At 34.6% G+C, this 25,873-nt stretch overlaps 1 long non-coding RNA gene across 1 annotated transcript; it reads right to left on the reverse strand.

The window, feature by feature from the left end:
* Positions 1–20,988: 20,988 nt before the first annotated feature.
* On the reverse strand, positions 20,989–25,597 carry LOC101259132 (uncharacterized). Its single transcript, XR_738842.4, has 3 exons — positions 25,445–25,597; positions 24,318–24,684; positions 20,989–21,538 (listed from the first exon to the last, which is right to left on the reverse strand). It is a non-coding gene; the product is annotated as an uncharacterized lncRNA (long non-coding RNA).
* Positions 25,598–25,873: the final 276 nt, after the last annotated feature.

The raw sequence follows: 25,873 nt of genomic DNA on the forward strand, positions 1-25,873 counted from the left end.
AAGAAAAAATAGAGATTTCCTACAGTCCAATAACCTCTCGAAGAAAATTAAAGGCATCCCCGTTCCGCGAGACGCTATTAGACTCATTTCGGTAAATCGAGATCAATGAACCTAGGCTTCGATACCAAATTTTTCACGACCCAAACCATCATGATTACACCCACACGAACAACTTAGTGGGAGATCCACTACATCCATCTTACTAAAGCAATTATTCTAAAGCATTTAAGTTCCAGAAGCAAGTTAAATGACTAAAAATGAAACTCCATAACTAAACAAAGATCTAAAATTCGTGAAAGATAAACCTAAGATATGAAAGTTAATGTACCAAAACTATTAACGATACCAAGTCCAAACAAGAAATGCTAATGAACTATTCAACTATCTAAGAAAAATGGTCTACATCCGACAATGGTGGACTTAGACTAAAGATAACTCCATGGCGGCCTGTAAGATGCAGTTCACCATTGAAGTCGATGCGATAATCTCTAATCTCCTAGGAGAGGTATGTTAATAAGCCACTTGAAGATGTCCTGTTAAAAAAAGTAAGATCAAGTGTAGAATCTAATACAAAACCACTGTGTGCTGGTAGGATCACGCGGCTATCCCACTAGTGTAATATATAAAAAGTTGAACCACAATATAATAACATGCATATATATTAACATAAATAATATTATCATCATAAAAAATTGAAAAAAAGTCTCTCATGCTTAAGACATCATTGGTCCTCTCACGGAACCTAAACTATGTGGCAATCCGATCCCAGGTATGCCGGAGCATTGAAATCCGATAAAAAATTATGCCAAAACGTGAAAACCGATCCTAGTTATCTTGTTGAAATGTGGCATTCCTATCTTTATTTACACATCACAATCACAATCACAATCACAATCACAAGTACTTCATCAAGATCATATATTTACATAATGATTTCATGGTTACATCATTCGTTGTAACGTCCCTAAAAATGAACTAGGTTGAAATAGAGACTAACACTTTGGTCATGATGTTTTAAAGTCAAAAAATGGTTAATAATTATGTTTATAGGCAGTATATAAATTTTGGAAGAGTTTGTAGGTCAAACGTCCAAGAACGTCCAAGACATTTGGAAACTAGTCGAAGTTGAACTAGTGTGTCGTAGTGTTTTCTAGTGATGTTTTTGGGGATATTTTGAAGGTTAAATTCATTAATGAGAGTTCCTATGCGTATTCTGACAGACAAAGGGTTGAAACTTCCAAGAACGACGCCCCGGGGACCATCAAAAGGGTCCCCGAAGAGGACCCAACATGGGCCAGCGAAGCTGCCAAGTAGCCAAGAATCGGCATGTTGCGCAACACTCACACAGTAGGAAAAATCATTACCTGCAAAGTGGGGCTGTCACGAACTTATGTCCAAGAATTTTCGAAAAATAAGATTTGGAAGTGCCTCCGTGACACAAAGTAAAGTCCCAAATTTCGTTGCGTCATTTTTAAGTCAAATTTGAGTTGGTTAATTTGTCCAATAAATGTAAGGGTCTTTAGGGTAATTTGGGGGTGAATTATGGACTGTTATAGGACCTATTTAAACCTCTCACCAATAAAATAAAAAACTCTCATCTCAAAACAAAACCTTTCCATTCACTCTCTCCAAAACTCCATTGTTGAATCTTTGAAGCTCCAAGGAAGAAGATAGAATTTCTCAAGTTTTCTCCATCAATTTTGTGGGATTTTCATCACAATTAAGGTATGTTTTTTCATCCTTTAAATCTTTTTCTTCAAGGAGTCAATTCCAATGCTTTTTCAAAGATGATCAAAAACATGATTTCTCCAATTTTGTGATCTAGCCACAGGTTCTTGCATAAAAGGTTGTGATTCACTGTTTTAGGATTGAATTGATGTTACGGTGATGTTTTAAATCTATAATTCCTACGAACCCATGCAACCCATGCAATTCTAGTTTTGATTATTTTATGGATTAAGTGATCATGTCTCAATGCTTATGAATTCTAGTATAGTTTTTCTTGGGCTATTAAATGATGTAAAATTTGTATAGGATTGATGTATAGGTTGTCTTAGATTGATAAATCTATATTAAATTGATTTAGATCATTGAGTATTGTAATTTTTTTTAATTGATGATCATGGCCATGGGTAAGGGCCTTTTGGTATTGTATTGGATGATCTAGCTATGGATTGAAGTGGTGAGAATGTATTGGTGGTACGCTGCCCTAATTCTATTTATTATGTGTAATTTATCTCTTGAATTATGTTATGATTGGTACGGTCCACTTATCGTGGCGGTGCTATGTCTTATACTTGAGATGATGTGGCCTCGTCTGCATTACTTACGAATTGTATTGAACATGGCCTTGTCGGCATTACATTATGAATAGTGATATTATCATGTTAAGACTTGATTATGATCAATGAAAATGATTATATGATATACGTTCATGTGTGAGATTGAACTCTCCTAATTGACTATATGTAATTACGATAGACTAGGGTGATGTCTCTAGTTGTGTTACTAGTGTATCTTGATAGGTTGACTTGGTTATTCCTGTATGATGCTTGAACACTATTGAATATGTGATAAGAAGATAAATGTTTAATGAAAGTCTAGGATCATTATATCAAAGATGGTGCCCTTCTAAGCATTACTAATATGTGGAACCTTCTATATAGAAAGAAGGTAAAAAATGACCTATCCTTATAGACCATTGAGTGGAAACCCTAGTGGACCAATCTTTGGTAGGCTCATTATGACTACGTAATGACTAAGAGATGATACTTTTCATATGCCCCTTTTTAATGAACTTACTCTATGAGAACAAAGGCTAGCACCGAGTGAATATGTTATGGTTTGTAGCATTACTTAAGAAGGAGACTATAGTACAATATACCCCTAATTGAGAATAATACTAGAGTGCATAAAAGACCTTGATATTCCTTAACCATGTGCCTACATGGGATGTGTCCTAGTTCTACCCTTGGCAGTACAACAACCTTCATCGGAGTAGGTTTATGACTCCGAATTCCATGCCTATATAGTATGATCTATGTCGATTATTGCCTATTATCCTCATGTGAATACATGTTAGTGTTGTATAAGTACTATGAAGTTTAGGTACCTAGAAAGTGAACGATTAGACTTTGAAGATGTTGGTGTGTGAGTGCCCTAGGTCTTCTTAAAGACCATTATGTGAATGTCCATAAGTGATGAGTGTTTTCTGAATGACTTAATGAACATAATGACTTTTGTAAAGAAATGTTAATGAAAGGTACTTTTCTAGAGTAGTTTTGAGGGTTTCTTAGGTAGCTTGAAGAGGGTGTATGCGCGGTGTCTTCATGTCTTACTTGAAGAGGGTGTATACGCGGTCTCTTCATGTCTTACTTAGGTGAGTCTTAGAGTAATTCTAGGTAGGGAGTTGAACAAGTACAATTTGAATGATCTTATCTTAGGTAGTGTTAAGGATCATTTAGGTGTGCTCAAAAAGGGTGTATGAGTGGTCTTTCTTCGTCCCACTTAAGTGAGTCTTAGGATAACCTTTGGTGAGAGGGTTTCAAGCTAAAAGATGTCATTATGAAGTTGAACTTAGTTTACTGTAAAGTTACGTAGTTCACTGTAACATTCTTCAATATTTGATAAAATGCTTATGTGATATCTCATATGTTTTTAAGGTGTTAAATGTTGTTCTTACGTTTATACTATAATATTTTGATCAAAAGAGCATGTTTCATACAAAAGCCCGTTTATCATGATTTTATGCATTATGTCATACTTAGTACAAGTGTTTGTACTAATTTCATACTTTTTGTCTATCTCTAAAGTTGTATGTGGCATTTGAGAGGAGTCTTGAAGTGGAAGCTTGGATTAGTGTTCATTCAAGCAAAGAGTTGGTATGTCCTAACTAGATTCAAGGACATCTTGATGTTTAGTTTTCCTTATTGAAAGATTTGTTATAGACTTAGCTATTTTATATATGAGAAAGTATGGGCCGTGTCCCAATACATGCATATGTCTAAGATGACGACTTTGAGAGTTAGCCTTTCATTATGTTTTCTATAAAGAGATATTTTGAAGTGTTGTTATTTCGTGTGAAAAGTTTTAATTTTGCACTATTTTTCATACATGTATGCAATGAATGGTACGAAAGGGCTTGTACAAGACCTCTAAGAGGTCGAGTACGCCGTGTTTCAATTAGAGAAAGCCCTAACTTCTAGGGGGTACTCTCGGGTCATTACATTCGTTTATCACAATTACAGCAAATGTGATCAATATTGCAACATTTATATACATACAAGTATCATAATGAAGCAAGAACATGCATACACCACACAATCATGAAATCACAACCATCACCTACCTCGAAACAAGCTTGAAACCTTAATAAACTTGATCCTTTCCTTTTCGGATTTGTCTCGCTTGTTCTTGGTCTATTATTAATCATAATAACACATAAATTAACAATCTACCGCTAATTACCCGAAGTAATGCAATTCTATGAACTCTAGATCAAACCCATGATCCGAACTTAGTGAAATTAGGGTTAATTACACAGTAGAATCTATCAAGATACCTTTCCCCATCAATATTGACCCATTTTTATTCCACTCTACAGATCTAAAATTGAATTCGGGAAGTGAAAAGCTTATTAGCTTCAAGAATTGTTAAAAATGAGTTTGAGTAGCATATGTGCCGTTCTTTAGCTCTAAAAGTAACAAGTGTCAAATAAGGTCATTTTGGGGTTTTATTCACGACTTAAATCGCGTCTGTCCCACTATAGTGGCACCCATCCCGTTGAAGCGGTGTCGCTGCTACAGAGGCACAAATCTCACGGCTGTGGCAACTTTTGAACCAGCGAGCTCTCGTTTGAAAAATCTTGTAACTTCAAATACCGTCTCGTCCACTATAGCGACACCTATCCCATTGTAGTGGCGTCACAACAACGCCATAAATTCTGCTACAACAGAAGGATTTGAGGCAATGAGCTTTTTTTGTAGAATTTCAATTCTCCCTTTTTAAAACTCTCTCTTAACCCACTACACTCACAAAATACCCTTTACGCTGAGATTGATTCTCGAAGATATATTTATCCAATTTCAATTTCATAAAGTCACACAAATTTATTAACAAGTTATATACCCAATCATGCAATCAAATTCCTATTTACGCTACCCGATTGTTTCTAGTTTCTTACACCTTGATGACTCTGATTTCCTCCAAATCTGAACAAGGTTGGAAAAATCCTAATACTTCAAAAAAAAATCCGTCCTCGATTTTCCTCGGTGGTATTTTAATAATGATAAAACCTGATCATTACGCTATCTATATTGGTTCTTCTGCAAACCATTACAATTTATCGGCTACCCGATTTCATATATCCTAAGCACTACTGCACTATCATCACACAATCAAACAATTGGGTTAAAAATAGAGTGTGATAATAATGGAAATAGATATCAGCTTCATCTTCAACCCTTCAAATGCTTTTAGACAAGCATTAAAAAAAATAAGCTCCATCCTTCTGTAGTAATTTTCACAATAGGTGTGAAATCTTTTATAAATCGTCAATAAAAATCATAATGTCCCAAGAATTATCTAACTCCTTTTATAAAGATTGGTCAGGCCAATTATTCAACCACCTTGATTTTGTTGTATTAAATTCAATACCTTTACTAGATATCTAGTGGCTAAGAACTATAACTTCTTTCACCAAAGAGTGACACTTCTTCTTGTTAAGCGCAAGATTGTATTATTTATACCTTGTCATCACATCAAAAAATGGGCCAATCAATCATCAAATGAGTGACCTACCACTGAGAAGTCATCCATATACACCCCAATCATTACCTCCGCTATGCATGAGAATATTGATATCATACATCGCTGAAATTTCATGGGTGTGTAACATAACCTAAAAGGCATCATCTAGAATGTAAACGTCCCATATAGATAGGTAAATGTGGTATTCTCTTGATCTATAGATCTGATCGCTACCTATTGTAATCCAAATAACCATCAATAAAAGAATAATATACTTTATCAGCAATACGATCCCGAATCTAATCTATTAGTGCATTGGGAAGTTAATTTTTAGGTCCACACATTAAAATTTCTCCACTTCATGCATACTCTCCAATCTCTGACAAGCTTCATTGGAATAAGATCATTCTTCTCATTTGGGACCACAATGATTCCTCTATTCTTTGACACACATTGAATTGGGCCTACCTATTTAGTGTTTGCAATAGAATAAACTACTCCAATATCCAACAACTTGATGACTTCTTGCATAAGTGGATTCATTTTGGGCTAGTACTTACTACTTGATTTACGGTCTAGCACGAGTTGAATCTTATGAGAACATATAATGAGTGGAATGGATATAATATCAACAATGGACCATCCAAATTCCTTTTTGATTCAATAACCCTACACAATTTCATGAAATATTACTCAAAATCTAGCAAAAAACAACCGTCGGTCGAAAGACCCCGACATCAAGAACTCGAAACCATAATTATTAAAGGATGAGCTTACAACTTACGAATTCATCAAGAACCTTTACATAAACAATTTCATCAACTAATTTAATGCAAAAACTACATGATTGGCGCAAGGAAGAACAATTTCATTAGTATGAAAAGCCTCGCATACCTGGAAGAATAACAGGATTGATGAAACTTGAAGGAAAATCTTGGAAGATGAACCTGGCCTTAACGTCTTCTTAACTTCTTGAGTGTAGAAAGTTAGGAGTGAGTGAGAGGATTTGATTATGAAAACTGATTTTTCTTCACGATTGGGGCAATCTAGATGACTTCCTAAGGGTTTTTAGGACTAAAATACCCTTAAAAAGTAAATAAAATGAGCTGAAAGTCGAAATAATTTTCCAGCGGACAGTGAGGTCCGTATTGGCTATGCAATGCGAAGAGCCATCACAGACTTGTTGCGAGGCTCTCCCGACTCTAGTAAATGAATCAAAACTTCTTAATCAGAGCTCTGATTCAGGCAAACTTGGTGGCGTTGGAAAGAGGATCGAACTCTTTATATGATAAGAGATATGACCGTTTGAAGTTGACCCACAAATGAATTGAAGAGCACTTGTTTGAATCTGATCAGTTTAACTATTTCTTAGCTCTTCTAAGTCTAAGGTGTTACACTTTTATCTTAATTAGTGTGTAAAGTTTTTCGCGCTCTTAATTTATCTTAAAATTGGCAAAATGAGAGAAAAATTAAAAACTTGTTGCGCAGGAGATGATACCTTGTATACAATAGCTATGTCTACAACATATCAATTGAAATTGTAGGGTGTACCCGGGAAAAGGAGAGAAAAGAAGAGCATAGGAGTTATTTAATAAAGATTACTTACTATATTAATTGCAAAAAAAAAAGTAGTCATGGATCATGAGTACATTCCAATTCTTCAGTATAAGTACTCACATATACATCATTTGTAAATGATGAATTTAAGACTTGTTGTAGGTGATAAGAATTGGAGAAAGAACAATAGCAATTGAGGTGTATTAAACTACAAAACACTCAGGTGTCGAGTTTAACTAGAGTAAAACCTTACTAAATTAGTAAAGTCACGGTCATGAAATATTATTATTTTATAGATGTATTATTTAATCGATAAATTAATATTTATTAATTTTAAGAATGTAATGAGACTCAATGAAGGTTAATTTTAATTACATCAAACTCATTGTATTTTTACTAATTTATGTATCATATTTATTGGATTCACATAAAAATTAATTTTTGGTACAATTTGAAAAGAACCTATCGCATATAAAATATTGTTATACGTTTAGAGCCTAGAGCTAAGAAGAAATTGTGAAAACCATTGAAAAAATAATGTTGATGATCAAACTGAAGATGAACAATACTAGCTGAAATCAGTTATCTATAAGAAAACACTTATCAAATCTAGAACACTTCCTAATTTTATGGTGCAGCTTGAGAAAACATCTTTGGAAGCTTTGGATGTAATAAGAAAAGTTTGAAATTAGTTTCCACTAAATTTAAATTTTAACAAAAAATAAAACACAGTAAAATCATATTTCACTAAATTAATATATATATATATATATATATATATATATATATATATATATATATATATATATATATATATATATATAATGTTAAGTTAATTAACAGATAAAAATGAAAATAAGAATAATAAAAAAAATTAACAATTGAAGTCATTAAGAAGTAGAAAATGATAAGTTGTAACATCTAGCCACATATTTATCTAGTTTGATTGGCATTATTGATTTTAATATTTATTAAAAGATAAGTGTGTTAGATTTATGCAATTTTGATGAATGACAAAGAAAGATGATACACACCAGTCAACATGATCTAAACGTGCACTGTCAAGAGCAGTTGAATTCGAGAAAGCTTGTCGAATGAATCAAGACAAGAATGCATGTATAAATAGTATAATTTTCCCTTGAAGGGGTTCGGATGAACCCCCTTATACCAAGGTAGCTCTGCCCCTGCAAATAGTCATAACCTACAAATTCCCCATTCGTTGTCATGATTAACAACCTAACCTGAATTCAGCATCAACAACACGCCCTCAAGTCATCAACAAGACCATGTGATCCCTAGAAGGAATAATTAATCGGACCCCTAGTTTACAAGTTCATATTGTGCTTTTAATGTCACCTATATTAACATATTAACCTCGTAATTCATCAAGTAAGTCATGCCAATACAAAATATGCATCAATGATTCATTTAATTTATAATAACATATCAACATGCATTTGTACTTCTTCTAATCCTTAATTCTATGTTTTATCAATCCAAGCATCATATACTCAGGCATAATCATGATTCTTCCACCAAATCTATGTTATGCATAAGCTTTTCTAATGATAGTCTATTATTAATAAATTATAGCCTACATGAACGTCAAGATACTACCCGGAGACGCGAATATCCGTAGTTAGACCCCCCTTCAAGGAAAGAATCAGCTAACTTGAGACTGGAGGTGAGTCTGGGGAGGGATCTTGCGTCAATGTTCTAAAGATTTTTCTTTTGAATAGCCTAGGGTGTTTTTGGGAGGAAAGAAACCTTTTTGAAAGTGAACTACATGAACTGATGCAATGTAGTTATACATGATTAATCTTAGACGCTAACCAAAATATGAAACTAAAATACATGAAATGATGCAATGACCAACTAGTAAAACATGCAAACTGAAATAAATGAATGGAAGGTCAAAGTAAAAATTTGAAAAAAACTAAACTGTGCGAGATATTGTTAACAGACATAAACCATGTGAGCTATAACATGAAGTACGGTGTCTTCCCTTACCGAAACGAGATTGCCCTACTTAACAAGGTAAGGATCATAATCTTAAACTTAGGTGGATCCACTAACTATTATCTTTCTAAGACAAAGTCCTACAGTGACACATATTTATGAGTTAGGCTGGCAAACGGACCGGTTTTGACCCGGTCCGATCCGGTTCTTGTTCGAATCCCGTACCGATCCATCAGTTACCAGTTGAACCGTTAAAGAACCGGTCTACTAGTATACCGGACCAGCTTCCGAATCGGTTCCTAATTTTTTATCTGGTTGAACCGATTCGGTCAGAACCGGTTCCGGGCTGGTCCGATCCAGTAAGCACCGGTTATTCGATTTTTTTAATTTTTTTAAGGTAGCCATTATTTTTTACCGTTGGGCCATTTTAGCCGTTGGGCTGGGTCCCAAAACGGTCAAATAACACCCCCACCCCTTTCTAACCCATTTACACGATAAATATACCCTGTTTTTTCATTTTAAATCACAAGTTCACTACTTATACATCTTATACAATCTCTCAAATCTCAATTTTAAATCTCTCATAAATTATTAATTATTATATTGTGATATTGAGTTGGAGTTTGAATTCGGAAGCTACAATAGGCATCTCTCAAATTCGGCTTTGGTCTACTTTTACGTAGACGTTTGGTACATTCGTTCCAACTTCCAACTTTAATTTTTTATTTTTTATTAATTAAGTTGTTTTATTTCTTTCATTATATTATTTTTCTTGTTTTTCATAATATTTGATTATTTTAAATTTTAACATGATTTCAGAAAGAAATAGTTGTAAAAGACCAATGTCGGAATTTAAAAAATAATAAGGTAGGAGTAAGTAGTTCTAGTTCTAAGAATTTGTCACCTAGATATGTTAATACTAATGATTATGCTCGTGTTAATGAAACTTTATTTACGTTACCAGGCCTATTAAATTTAATTTCGAAAATGAAGTAGATCAGGAGTCTTTAAATAGACATTATACTAATTTTGAGAAAGAATTAGAAGAAGAAGTAGAAACAAATGAGGAAGATGAAGAGAACGCTACCCATAGTAGTCCGGTTACCGAAGTCCCCCTTTACCTACTTTTTAAAATGTCGCCGTTATACGTGTTAAAAGATCTTTAGTATGAAATTTTTTTATACAAAATAAGGCAAAAACTACTGTTACTTGCACTAAGTATAAATTGATAATGAAACATGTAACTACGGGTACACAAGGGGGAACAGGACGACTAAGAACACATTTATGAAAGTGTAATAAAGAATTTGATCACCTAGATGATATAGAAAGAGCTAATAGAAATAGAACACGCATTCCCGAAATTTCTATGGGTGTTGGAGGTTCTAATATGGTTCAAAGTGTATTAAATATTTCTAACCCAGCTAGTCGAAACATACACCGCACGTATTGTAAAGAAAAAGATCGTAGAGAATTAGCTAAAATGGTTGTTGTTTGTGGTTTGCTTTTTTCATCCCTTTCACATCCTGGTTTTGTTAATTATATTCTAGAATTATATAACCCACATTATGAAGGTATTTCAAGAAATACAATTAAAAGTGATCTTTTTAAATATCAAAAAGAATATTGTCATTTTCTTTATTGTTTATTTGCTTATTATGATGGTAGGTTATCTATTACTTCTTTTATGGGACGTAGTCCTAATGGTAACAATTATTTTACACTTACTTTCCATTGGATTGACCATGAATGGAACATGCAAAAATGAATATTAGCGTATAAATATGTTGAAGAAACTAAAACCAGTTCTTATATAGCATCAAAAGTAGGCTCTATTTTACAATATTATGGAATATGTGATAAAATAATGAGTGTCACTTTAGATAATGCGTCTAATAATTTAAGAGTCGTTGATTATTTAAAAAATAGACTTTGTCCAATTGATTATGATTGTTTCATATTAAGTGTGTCGTACATATTTATAATTTAATAGTAAAAGATGGTATTTCTCAAGTTGGATTTTCTTGTGAAAAAATTAGACTTGCTTGTAATTGGATTTTTAAAGCTAAAGTAAAAACTAGAATTACAGAATTTAAAAATCGTTGTAATGAATGTGGACTTGCATATAGAAAGTTCCAGAAGAAGTATGTACAAGATGTAATTCTTCATTTGAAATGCTGCAAGTTGCTTATATTTATCAAGAACCGATACAATTAGTTTTTAATGCTCAATGCGGACCCGAGTTTAAGAATTGGCTTTGAAGTTTGGCAAAATACAAAAAAACTTTTTGAATTTTTAGGTGTTTTTTATAGAGCAACAAATGTATGCTCTGGTCAATATTATCCTACTATTTCTTCTGTTTAGTAAATATTTGTGCTATTTCATCTGAATTTGCAAAATATAAAGGAAAAGATCAATTTAAAGATTCACTTGCTTTTATGATTGAAAAGTAAAAAAAAATCCCTATTCCTCAAATCTATTTGACTGCTACTACTTTCAACCCAAATTACAAATTAAGAGGTGTTGAAAGAATTGTTGAAAAGATTTATGTAAATTTAGAAATTAAAGATGATGAAACTCCTACTGTTGAAAAATGTAAAAGTAGCATTTATACAAAAGTTAGAGATTTATATAATGCATATAAAGTTATAGAAACAAATATTCCAATAGTTGAACCTATATCTGCTAAGCCCAAAAGTGATAATCCGGATGATTGGATAGATGAATATCTTGAGCTTGAATCTTCTACTAATAATGATTTTGATATATATTTCAATCAGGCACGGGAAAAGATTAGGCATGAAGAAGGACAATTTCAACCTCCAATATTAGTATGGTGGAAGAATTGTGAAAATCAATTTTCGACCCTTTCTAGGATTGTTCGAGATGTACTAGCGATTCAAGTATCATCGGTCACTTTGGAGAAAGCCTTTAGTGCGGTGAGATTTATGATTGGAGATTATCGATATTCATTAGCAAAGGATAGTTTAAAAATATCGGTGTTGTTTTGAGATTGGGTCAATGCCGAAAGAAGAAACACTGGACTACCACTATTAAGTAGTCCAATAGAAGACCAAATAGATGAAATATTTTGTGAGAATAGTGATGATGACATGGAAGAAATGGAAGAAGAATGACAAACGCAAGTTCCAAAAAATCTTTCTTTTCAAATGATACTAAATTTACAAAAAGAACTAAAAAAAATGCAATTGTCAGTATAATAATTAATATTCAATACCTAGATTATGTACTCTTATTCTCTTTCTAATATTTGTATTGTACAATTTATTTATTTGAATAAATATACGGCTATTCGTCTTGATTTTCTTTTAAAATGGTCTCTTTATTTAATTCATGTCATTATACAAATTTAATTGTTAATTATTTTAATATTGGTTTAAAGTTTAAACATTAATATAAAATTTAATTTTAAGGTTTAAACTTTAAAGTTTAAACTTTTTCAATGTAAATATTAAAGTTAAACTTTAAATTCAATTTCAAACTTTAAGTTTTATATAAACTTTAAAGTTTAAATTCAATTTCAAACTTCAAATTCAATATAAACTTTAAATTTTATATTCAATTTCAAACTTAAATTCAATATAAACTTTAAACTTTAAATTCAATTTCAAACTTTAAAGTTTAAATTCAATTTAAAACTTTAAATTCAATATAAACTTTAAAGTTTAAATTCAATTTCAAACTCACATAAACTTTAAAGTTTTCAATTGAGTTTTTTAATAATATAATATTATTGATTAATAATATAAATATATAATATTATATAATAATTAAAATAATTATAAAAAAGGGTACCCGATGAATCAGTAAGACTCGGTTCCGAACCGGTCCAAATCGGTTCCTAACCGGTTACTAATGGACCGGGCGGAACATGTTGGATATTATGATAAATCCGGTCCGGTAAGATCCTGTACAGATAAGAAAATTCGGTAAGAAAAATCCGATACCTGTATCGATTCTGGTAAAATCGGTTCGGTTGACCCGGTCCTGTTCATTATCCAGCCTTAATTATGAGACAAGAGACTTGATTCTATAGTCCCAGCCTCTACTAAATTAGATTCTCATTTCCAATGTCCTCCCGGTGCTAAGTAAACTCCCAACAGATAGAAGCATAATCATATCATAAATATAATCTTGGTCTTTGAAATAGTAAGAATCTAGTAATGTCTATTATATTTTAATTTAAATTGCATAAATTGAAAATAGAATAACAAAACACCCATGATCATACAATAAAGATCAACTAAAACTATACTAGATAATATCTCATTTCAAGCTCCTTAAGAAAAGTAAATATGTCATATACTTCATTATTAAATATTACTCCTTAAAGTAAGACAAATACCCAGAGCTTCTTCCAAAGTATAAAAATTGTGGCGACATTGAGCTTTGACATAATTGTTATATTGTACCCTAAATTTAGCTCAAATTTTAACTTAGACCTTCAACTTTCATAATGCTAAAACAAGCACTTTAATTATCCAATTTTTAAATAAATAAGCACGTGAGTCCTAAATGGCACAATACATCTCACGCCCCGAGCTACCCCGGAGACGCAGACACGGAACCTAGGACCATAAGTGATCCCAAGCTAACCATGTTGACATCATCATGAGCATACTAAAGATAATAAATTGTTGCTGAAGCTAAATCATACTTAGAATAAAAAGATGGGGAATACGCATATTCTATAACTAAGATATTTGAAAATAATGAGTTTAACACAAAAAAAATATTAACTCAATACTAAGTTGAATCTAACTATGTCTCTTAATAGCTTCTAAACTAGACTAGAAATACTAGGACAAGCCTTTAGCTAAATCTAGCAAAGACTGAAAGTAAATGACTAAAGACTAAAATGAAACTCATGACTGTTGTCCTCGGAGAATGAGGACTCAACACTAAATCTGTTGAACTGGAGATCGGAAAATCGATCTATGCGTGATCTGGATGATGAGAACCTCAACCTACATCATGAGAAGATGTAGCGCACGTATGCATTAGTACTTTAAAGGTACTGAGCATGTAGTAAAGAGTAAAGCTAAAATAAAACATAACTGAACAAGCGCAAAAACAAGTATAATAATCTGAACGTGATATGCTAATTTCTGAGCTAACTAGATGCAATGACCAATATATAACATGCTGAAACTGAATGATGAATATACTGATAAAGGGTCAAAGCAGAGAGTCTAACTGAACTGTGGGAGCTACTAATAACCGATAATAAAATCTCATGAGCTAAATGTGGACTTCGATGTATATGCCCATCGAGAGGACCCAATATACCATGCCAAAGGTATAAAGGCATGTTAGCGTGATCACTAAACTGATTGCCCAGAGAGGGGACTTACAACCTACTCGGCTAGTAGTTCTGGGACTATTGGATACGCTAAACCCTAGTCCAACTCGGTATTACGCTACTCCCAATGAATCCTGTGAATTAACTGATTCAATCTGAATTTCTATAAATATTGGATAGCTCGAAGCTGAACATGCAAATTGAGAATGCAACAATTAATCTGGTAATTATGCATTTATAACTGAGGCATGCATATCTTAAGTGTCTGAAAAATATGACCTAGCTTGTGTAATTCAAGAACTAAAAAAATACAAAGCTAAGGTTCTGAAATTCATGCGATTATCTGAGTAATAACATGATAATCTTAATTGGAACATATATTTAATAAATTAATGAAGTTATATCAAAGTTCTAGAAACCCTAGGTATAATCACGATAAAAGAATCAAAAACTGACTGAAACTAAGGACCCAATGGGTGAAAGGAACCTACTAGTGAAATCCCACATACCTGGTGATGAAATCCACGGAAAAATACTTAAGTTTCAGGGCTGCAACTGCTGGAGCTTGTGACGTTCTTGAACTAGGAATCTCAAGCTTTTTTCTCCTCTCTTGCTTCTAATTTTCGAAGTTTTGATTTAATGATTTGACTTGGATATGTGTTAATTATGTTTCTAGGCTTAAACTGACTAAAATTTGATGATTTAGGGTTAAAACGACATAAATTAGGGTTTAAATGGAGTGGGAAAGGTCAAAAAGACCCCTAGGAAGGTTGCTATCGGGCCTCACGATGGTCAGGACTAATGGTCCATCGTGCGCCCGATACTTTGTCGTTGAGTCCGTCGTGAGGACCTGTTCGACAGGCCTTTATCTAAAATGGGCATAAATTCTTACTCAGAGGTCTGAATTTAGAAAGGTCGGCGGCTATAGAAAGATAATTCATTATCTATCTGTCGATAGGTCATGGAAGACCTAATTCATTTTGTGCTAAGAGTTATAATCATTTTATGCTAACCCAACTGCATTTCCCCTTAATTGGCTGCAAATTTTCCACCTACGATTTGACCTACGGACCATAAGTCCATCCTTCGTCCAAGACTTAACAAATTTTTCTAGGAAGAAATTTTTTGGAGTTTCTGATCCCATCGACGGTTGTGCAGGACGGACTGTGGTTTAGGCTACGGTCCGTCGATGTCACCATTTGTAGCACCTGCAGATTTTTCTAAAAAACTAATTTTTGATCTGTTTTGGCTACGGGGTGTACATTATCTTCCCCTTGGAGTCCTCGAAAGAAAACTAAACTAGCTGAAATAGAGGGAGAGAGATGCAAACCCCACTACTAAACACTGAGAACTGAAATCTGACTAAATTGAGTTCTGAGTACATGCAATTAAGCTAAAAATGAAAGTATAAAATTGAGGGAACATGATTCTAAAACTGAATTTATGCATGAATGACTGTAAAACTGAAGAGGAACTATTACCTCAAGCTGGAGTGGAATCGGAAGGAAAAAGGTAAGGATACTTGGCTTTCATGGCTGCTTCTGCTTCTCAAGTAGCTCTCTCTACGGACTGACTCCTCCACAAAACCTTGACTGAAGCGACTTCTTTGTTTCTCAACCTTCTAACCTGACGGTCTAGAATCGTAACCGGTACATCCTCATAAAAAAGACTATTTTTCTCTCTAATGGCACTATAGAGTCTGGGTCACCCACACACTTCTTCAAGAGTGAGATGCGGAAGACCGGATGCAATGCTGCTAATTTTGCTAGCAACTCTAACTCATATGCCACCTTGCCAATTCTTTTCAAGATCTTATAAGGGCCTACATATCTAGGACTGAGCTTCCATTTCCTTCCAAATCTCAACACCTCTTTCATAGGTGAGACTTTCAGAAAAACCCAATCATCAACTTGGAACTCCAGTTCCCTTCTTCTTACATCTGTATAAGATTTCTGACGACTTTGGGCTGTCTTAAGTATATCTCTAATGAGTTGCACTTTCTCCATAGCATAGAGAACTGAATCTGGTCCTATCAAAGTTGTTTCACCTACTTCAAACCAACCAACAGACGATCTACATCTACGCTCATATAAAGCCTCATAAGGGGACATCTGAATGCTGGAACGGTATTTATTACTGTAGGCAAACTCAATTAGAGGAAGGTGATCATCCCAACTACCTTTGAAATCGATCACATAAGCTCTCAACATATCCTCTAAGATCTGAATGGTATGTTTGAAATGTTGTAATAAGGTTAACTTCAGTACCAAGACCTCTTTGAAATGACTTCAAGAAATGAGAGGTGAACTGAGGACCTCTATATGAAATAATAGACAAATGAACCTTATGCAACCTCAAAATTTCAGTAAGGTAAAGCTTGGCATAGTCATGTGCCGAATATGTAGTCTTGACCGCCAAAAAGCGAGAATAAAATACCTGGAGTTAGGAGCTTCTGCAAGAATATGCTGCCTCAACTCTCCCACATCAGGAACACACAATTTACCTTGGTAGCGAAGTACACCATCTCCCCCTTAGGAGAAAACCTCCACTCTCTGATTGTTGACTGCACCCTTTAGTTCAAGAAAGATCGGATCACTCTCTTGCTTTTCCTTAACCTCCATTACCAAAGATGATTCTGCCTCATTCTAAACAGTTACACCGTTGTCTGATATGCTCATAAGGCAAACTCCCAAGCGAGCAAGCCTGTGAACATCCTTTACTAGCTCCTTTCTTTTTTTCCTCAACATGGGCTACACTATCCATAGATAATCTACTAAGAGCATCGGTCACTACATTCGCCTTTCCAGGATGATAATGCACACTCATATCATAATCCTTAAGGAACTCAATCCATCTCCTCTGGCGAAGATTCAACTCTTTTTGGGTGAACACATACTGAAGGCTCTTATGATCGGTGAACACATCTACATGAGAACCATACAGGTAGTGTCTCCATATCTTGATTGCAAACACCACTGTTGCAAGCTCGAGGTAATGAGTTGGATAGTTTATCTCATGAACCTTAAGCTTTCTAGAGGCATAAGATATAACCTTATCTCGTTGCATCAACACACAACCTAGGCCAACTCTGGTGCATCACAATAGATCACAAAACCTCCTGAACCCTCTAGTAGAGTCAAGACAAGAGTTGTAGTCAATCATACTTTCAATTCTGCAAAGCTTTTCTCACAATCATCTGACCACTGAAACTTGAACATCTTCTGGGTCAGCCTAGTCAATGGTGAGGCTATGGATGAAAATCCTTCCATGAACCTTCTATAATAACCTGCTAGACCTAAGAAACTTCTGATATCTATAGCAGAGGTAGGTTTGTGCCATTGTTTCACTGCTTCTATCTTTTGTGAATCTACGCGGATCCCTTCGCTAGATACAATGTGACCAAGGAAAGAAATGGATTGCAACTAAAACCCACATTTACTAAACTTAGCGAATAAATGGCGATCTTTGAGAGTCTGCAGAACAAATCTCAAATGACTTGCATGTTCTTCCTCACTCTTAGAGTAAATGAGAATATCATCAATGAGGACGATAACGAACAAGTCTAAGTACTGTTTGAACACTCTGTTCATCAAATCCATGAAAGCTGCAGGAGCATTGGTTAGTCCAAACGACACAACTACAAATTCATAATGACCATATCGAGTTCTAAAGGCTGTTTTTTGAATGTACTATCTTTGACTCTGAGTTGATGATAACCCAATTTGAGGTGTTTCTTGGAGAAATAACTAGCACCCTGAAGTTGGTCAAACAAGTCATCAATCCTGGGAAAGGGATACTTATTCTTGATTGTGACCTTGTTCAACTGTCTATAGTCAATGCACATTTTGAGAGAACCATCTTTCTTCTTTACGAACAATATTGGTGCACCCCATGGTGAAATACTAGGTTTGATGAAACCCTTATCTAGAAGGTCTTTCAACTGGTCTTTCAATTCCTTAAGCTCTACTGGAGACATTCTGTAAGGAGGAATAGAAATCGGCTGGGTATCTGGAAGGAGATCAATTCCAAAGTTGATTTCCCTTTCGGGAGAAACCCCGGGAAGATTTTTAGAATACTTCTGGAAATTCATAGACTACTGGAACTGACTCAAAAAATGGGGTTTCAAGGCTAGAATCCTTAACCCGAACTATATGATAGAGATAACCCTTAGATATCATCTTTATGGCCTTAAGGTAATATATAAATTGGCCCATAGGCGCTAGGCTACTACCTTCCATTCTAAGATTGGTTCATCTGGAAACTGAAAACGAACAATACAATCAACTGAGGCATAACATGAGTGTAACCAATCCATGCCTAGAATGACATCAAAGTCTACCATTTTTAACTCTACTAGATCTGCTGAGGTGACTTTCTAAGAGACTATGACAGGGCAATTTCTGTATACTCGTCTAGCATAATTGGGTCAGCGACTGGAGTAGAAACTTAGAAAATTTCTGAGAAAGTTTCTGGAATGACATTGAATTTGGACTGCTATACTGAGTCACAAAAGGCAAAGTCGTCTCTGTTGTCTTTCCACTGAGTGAAGTATATGTGAGTCACATCCTTGCGTTTGTAGGATGCCAATCTCACCTATCACTACTAATTACTGATATCACACAAAATATTTTCTTGACTTCGTCAATGAACTTTTGTGAATCCTTACCAACATGCGACCCTAAAAACTTAGACGGAGTCATCCTAATAAAATCACAAACTCTGGCTGCCATCGATCGATCATTTCTATCAGTAGGAACTAGAACCTGCTGATTGTTCTGGTTGACATACTCTTAGACAAAAGGTGAATTGGCTTTCTGAAATTCTGCATTTGAACTTCCTTATCTGGTACTAGAGGAACAGTGTTAGCATTACGTGCATTAGCATTCCCTGCCTAATTTCTACGAGAAGGCATGATCTTAAGCGCTCAACGTCGAGTTAGAATGGAATTAGATCATACCTTACACATGATAAGAGTAACAAGAAAGTGAAGTTTTTCTAAAACACTTTATAGCCTCCCTAACATAAGATGTGGTTCACTTTACATCCATGAAAAGGACTCATCTTAGGACTCTTAAACTTAATGCTCTGATACCAAGTTTTGTCACACCCTGAGCTACCCCCGAGATGTGGAAACGGAACCCAGGACCACAAGTGATCCCAAGATAACCCTTATGGCATGATCATGAGCATACTAAAGATAATAAATTACTGAGGAAGCTAAATCATACTTAAAATGAAAAGATGGGGTATACCCATATTCTATAACTCAGACATTTGAAAACAATGAGTTTAATAGAAAAGAAATATTAACTCAATACTAAGCTGAATCTAACTATATCTGAAAATAGTCTCTAAACTAGACTACAAAAACTGGGACAAGCCTTAGCTAAATCTAGCAAAAACTGAAACTAAATGACTAAAGACTGAAACTAAACTCAAGACTGTTGTCCTCGGAGAATGAGGACTCACCACTGAATCTGCTAAACTAGAGATCGAGAAATCGATCTACGCGTGATTTGGATGCTGAGAACCTCAACCTACATCACGAGAAGATGTAGCGCATGTATGCGTTAGTACATGAAAGGTACTGAGTATGTAGGATAGAGTAAAGCTGAAACTTAATATGCAAATTGAGAATGCAACAATTAATCTGGTAATTATGCAAACTGAGGCATGTATATCTGAAGTGTGTGAAATATATGACCTGGCATGTGTAATTCAAGAATTAAAGAAATACAAAGCTAGATTTCTAAATTTTATGCGATAATCTGAGTAATAACATGATAATCTTATTTGGAACATATATTTAATAAATTCATGAAGTTATATCAAAGTTCTAGAAACCCTAGGTTTAATCACAATAAGATAATCAAGAACTGACAGAAACTAAGGACCCAATGGGTGATAGGAACCCACTAGTGAAATTCCACATACCTATTGAAGAAATCCACGGAGAAATACTTAAGTTTTGAACTGCAACTGCTGGAGCTTGTGGCATTCTTGAACTAGGATTCTTAAGCTGTTTTCTCCTCTCTTGCTTCTTATTTTCTAATTTTTGATTTAATGATTTGACTTGGATATGTTTTAACTATGTTTCTAGGCTTAAACTGACTAAAATCTGATGATTTAGGGTCAAAACGACGTAAATTAGGGTTTAAATGGAGTGCGAAAGGTCAAAAAGACCTTGGGAAGGTTGCTGTCGGGCCTCACGACAGCCAGGACTGACGGTCCGTCATGCGCCCGATGCCTCGTCGTTGGGTCCATAGTGAGGGACTGTTCGACAGGCCTTTACTAAAACGGGCATAACTTTTTACTCATATGTCTGATTTTAGCAAGGTCGGTGGCTATGGAAAGATAATTAAATTTATCTATCTGTGGGTAGGTCAGGGAGACCTAATTCATTTTGTGCTAAGAGTTATGATCATTTTAAGTTGACCCAACTGCATTTCCCCTTAACTGGCTACAAATTTTCCACCTACGGACCGTAAGTCCGTCCATCATACAAGACTTAACCAATTTTTCTAGGTTGAAAATTTTGGGAGTTTCTTATCCCATCGACGGTTGAAGACTTAACCAATTTTTCTAGGTTGAAAATTTTGGGAGTTTCTATCCCATCGACGGTTGTGCAGGACGAACCGTGGTTCAGAATAAGGTCCGTCGATGCCACTGTTGGTAGCGCCTGCAGATTTTTCTGAAAAACTAATTTTTGGTTTGTTTTGGCTACGGGGTGTTACAATACACGTAGAACACCACGTAGGACAAAAAATTATATGTAGGATGACATGTCGGACATGTGTGTCGATTTGTTCAACTTCATACAAGTTTAAGGGTGTACTTGAGCACACTCAAAGTTGAAGGGCATAAATGTAATTCGAAACAAAGTTAAAGGGCATATTTATGTATTACGCCTTTAGCTTTCAAGTAGTCTTGATTCAATTCTACCTCTTATACCTGTGGAAAAAAAAAGGACAAAATTATGATTTTATTTAAAGTGTGTTCATAATGAGGTAAAATGATATAATTTGTAATAGAATCTATGTATTCCATATGTTGTAATGATCAGTTTCATAAACACTAAATAAAAATGCAAGCATACTAATATGAAGGTCATCTTTGGTGAGCAAGACTATGTACCTAGCAAGAACTTTTTCTTTAATTCTGGAGAGCAATGAACAAACCATTATACTCGCACAACCTTCTACACATGAATTATCAAAATGCTGATATTTGAGAAATGTACTAACTCAACTTTTAACATGTGAAGTATTAGAATCTATGATCATTTAATGTGCAATTTAACTAATCCTTGACAATTGGACAAACTAAAATGATTATAGACAATGTTGCATGCATTGCCTAGTTTTGTAAAGAGTCATGCATCATGTTGGAGTTCGTATCAACAAAATCTCACCTACTACATTAACATTATTTCGTCCATTTATTTACTGTAGATCTTTTGTCAGCTCCAATAACGACTACAAGTTCAAAAGTATTCAACTCAGGAATTAAAACAAATATCAACTTTCAAAACCTTAATTCTATATGAAGTCTACCAAACAAGTAAAAAATTTAGAAGCCTACCAAGCATTTGCTGCAATAAACCTGCTTCATGTAGTTCAAGACTAGGACCCAACATCTTGATCATAATTAATTCATTAAATAAATATACATATGAAAAATATCATTCTTAATCTTCAACAAGTAAGAGGAGCTACAATGGGTTTTTAGTAAAATATGCATTTCTAGTCTACCTTACAAATTATATTTCTATTTATGGATCGTATGAAAAAGAAAATTATCAATGGGTAATATGTTATGCAAGAAAAGTATATATGTTTTGTCTTTATGTTGCACGATTAGAAAGATCAAGAAAGGGCAGTATATGGAATTTCATAACATCTATGCATATAATCCTTAAATTATGTACAACTAGTGTCTTTGGACTTGTTGCAACAGACTTTGACTTCAGATGATTCGGTTCACATATCTTAGTTGGATGATAAAAACTTTGGTGATTTTGAGACGGCTAGTTAGGAGGGTTACGTTTTCAAACTTACACATAATAGAGCTTCATTTATTCTACTTTCGTCAGTGGTTCATGTAATATTGACTAAGCTGCATATATAGTTCATGAAAATGTTGAACTACCCTTCATTTATTTAACTTTCTATACCAATGATTGAATTTACATAGCTCTCCATTCCTTAACCTTTCACCGATAATTTATGTTCAAGATCTCTATCACCTCAGAGTCTATATGCAGTAAACAAAGTGTCTTATTTGAGTTCTTTAGAGAAAACTTGCTAGCAGATCATGGTGTTGCGCTGTATAATTCTTGATGAGTACTCACAACTCTTTCACATTAGTTTGGACTTTTGGTGTGTGATGAATTTTATCAGTGGTCTCACAAGGTCTTTTCCCTTGGGCAATGTATTAAGGAAGAATATGTGAAGCAAGAATGGTGCAGGTGTTGTGAGATATATCAACAGGAAACTATGCTACATTTGCCCTTAACAAGAGATTATGCTAAGAGCATCTGAACACACTTCGCTGCAATAGCTTAAGGGATCATTTATTCAGTTAAATCAAGTTGCAACACAATGGTGGAAAGCTGACTATTCTTCTAATTAACTGAAACCACTATATCTTGTTTATATGGCATCTACGGAAGAAAAGAAATATCATTTTCCAAGAAGGTCCAATATCAAGAAACACAGTTATTAATAACATAAATCATAACCTCGGTCTGTTGGCTTGAACGAGGTTCCCCATGGGAACCAAAGATCTCTAACATTTTGCCACATATGATGCAAAAGTTGGAAATATACAAACCCACGAGGTGCACATTAGAATAGTGGCATCTTCCTCCACAAGGGAAATTTAAGTTCAATATTGATGGCTCGTCTAGAGAGAACCCTGATCCTTGCTCTCTGGTATTCTTCATCAGAAATAGTAGGGGTCATTGCCAATACTGCTAGTTTAGCTGATGAAGCGTTGACAATTCATGAAGTAGTGACTTATTGTATAAGAGAACAACTAATGTCTCCTATTATGGAATTTAGCTCCCTAATCATTAGGAAGGTGATTGATGAAGATTGGGACAGTCCATTGGCTATTAGTATGGAGGTTCAGAAGATCATAGAGTGGGGGGAGAAGGGGGGATTTCCAGGTATTACGTGTTCTAAGAGAAGGAACCAGCTAGTCTATTCTTTAACTAACAAAGATTTTATACAAGAAATATATTAGATGATTCATAACTTCGAAGTGCTAAATAAAAAACTAACAAGAGATATCAAAGTCAAACATGCTTAGCTAACAACAATCAAACAGATGATGCAAAGAAAAGCGCAATCGAGATGCTGAAATGACTTGCAGATTGGATAATGAGCTTTAGGGTTCTGAAGAAGATGTAATATAGAACCTCATTACCAAGAATCGACATTTTTAACCAATTGATGCACGGCCAAGGTAGCATTATAAGGCTCAACAACAATGTCAGAAACCTTAGGTGAAGTGAAAACGGAAAAGGTAAACATTATTCTATCCAGGTATTCTTCTCTGGTCTTTAAGATAAAAAGTGTTCCCATAAAAGAACATCTTCCCCCACCTAATCAATGGCACAATGAAAATCAAACACATAGAACGTAAATAAATCCTCAAAATGCACATATTTACAACAACATCAAATGAACAGAAAATGTTAAAAGAAAATGCTGGTAGAAACACAAACCTTGAAGGCATGCAGGCAAAGTTTTCGACTTCTTTACGAACAAGATTGAGAACTACATCAATCAATTCAGCACCTTTGGTGTAATGCACTTTAGCCCAATTGTTACCAGCACCAGCTTGTCCAAAAACAAAGTTATCATGATGGAAGGTCTGTCCATAAGGACCAGATCAAATATTGTCCATGGTGCTTTAAATCCATAAGAACATCCCTAGGAACAAATCTTCCACTGGTAACCTCGTTGTAATACACATTAATTCATTCAAGTGGAGATTAGAATCACCACTGTAAAGAGCGGTAGAATCAATGTCGTGTTTGGCACAAAAACCTTCCAAAAACTTGGCACCAATTTGGTTACCACATTGTCCACCTAGAATACGAATCATTTCACACATTTTAGAACTGAGATCTGGAGAAAATATGCACAAATGAAGAGAACATGGGTAGATCTTACAAAATTGGAACACAAATGAGAAGTGAAATAAATGCAGGGAAAAGGGAGGAGAGGGGTGGTGGTGTTTTATTGTACTATTTAATACAATGATTTTCAGGAACTCCCATCAAAAGCTAAAAAGATAATTCACACACATAAACTATAAAATCCAAGTATATGATTCAAGGCGATAAGAGAAAGGGAATCGAATTAAATGTGTATTTCCAACACAAGGTGTAGGACTGATTAACAACAATTGAGTAAGCCAAAGGTCCAAAGTAAATCATTTGCAAAAACACAACAAGAAGTACAAATATATGATTTGACAATTCCATTTGGAAAGCTTGTTTATGGATTCTATTGTAATTGTTCTAGTATGTGGTATCAATCTCCTTGGAGGTTCATTCTGCTAGAAGAAAAACAATGAAGATCACAAACAAGGCACTCCTAATAAAGCTTATGTCAATATTTAAGGACTATCGGTCATCTTAAACTTCAGCTTCATTTAAATCACTTCTCCTCAAGTTTGAGGAAGGATTCTTTTGGGTAAAATGTCACTTCTCCTATAAGATCTCTTGCAGGTGTCTCATAGTGGCATCACCCAAATTTGAGATAGAAATGTCATCAATGAGTTGGACTAAAGAAAAAACGATTTTATCCCATAAGAAATTGATTACCCTCCAAGAATGCTACTCACCTCCCTCGGCTCGTACCTTCTGAGATCAATCTGGTTGATTTCCAGCAGAGCAACAACAATTTAGATGAGCTGAATGTCCAAGTTTAGGGGTGAATCTCTAGGGTCGAATGTTACACAGAGTTCATCCTTGGGTTTTTCACTTTCCTTTTAGTTACTTCTTTAGTTTTATCATTTCTTTTCTTTTATCCTTTGCTTCCTTTTGCTTATTTCCTGTTTAGATAGTCATGACCTGTTCTTGGCCAGGCTTTTAGCTTTAGCTTGTATATAATTTGTTTTGAATAAATTGGCTTTGAGCCAAACCATTTTAAACAAAAAAAAAAAGATTAACATTCAATTTGATCGGTTTATATCCTTGAGATGTTGACTAAACCACATCATTTGGTAATGTCTAATTGGATTTACCTTCGCAAAGTAACACATCTCAAAGAC

Source organism: Solanum lycopersicum, chromosome 12, assembly GCF_036512215.1.
Source record: "Solanum lycopersicum chromosome 12, SLM_r2.1".
Classification (NCBI taxonomy): Eukaryota; Viridiplantae; Streptophyta; class Magnoliopsida; order Solanales; family Solanaceae; genus Solanum; species Solanum lycopersicum.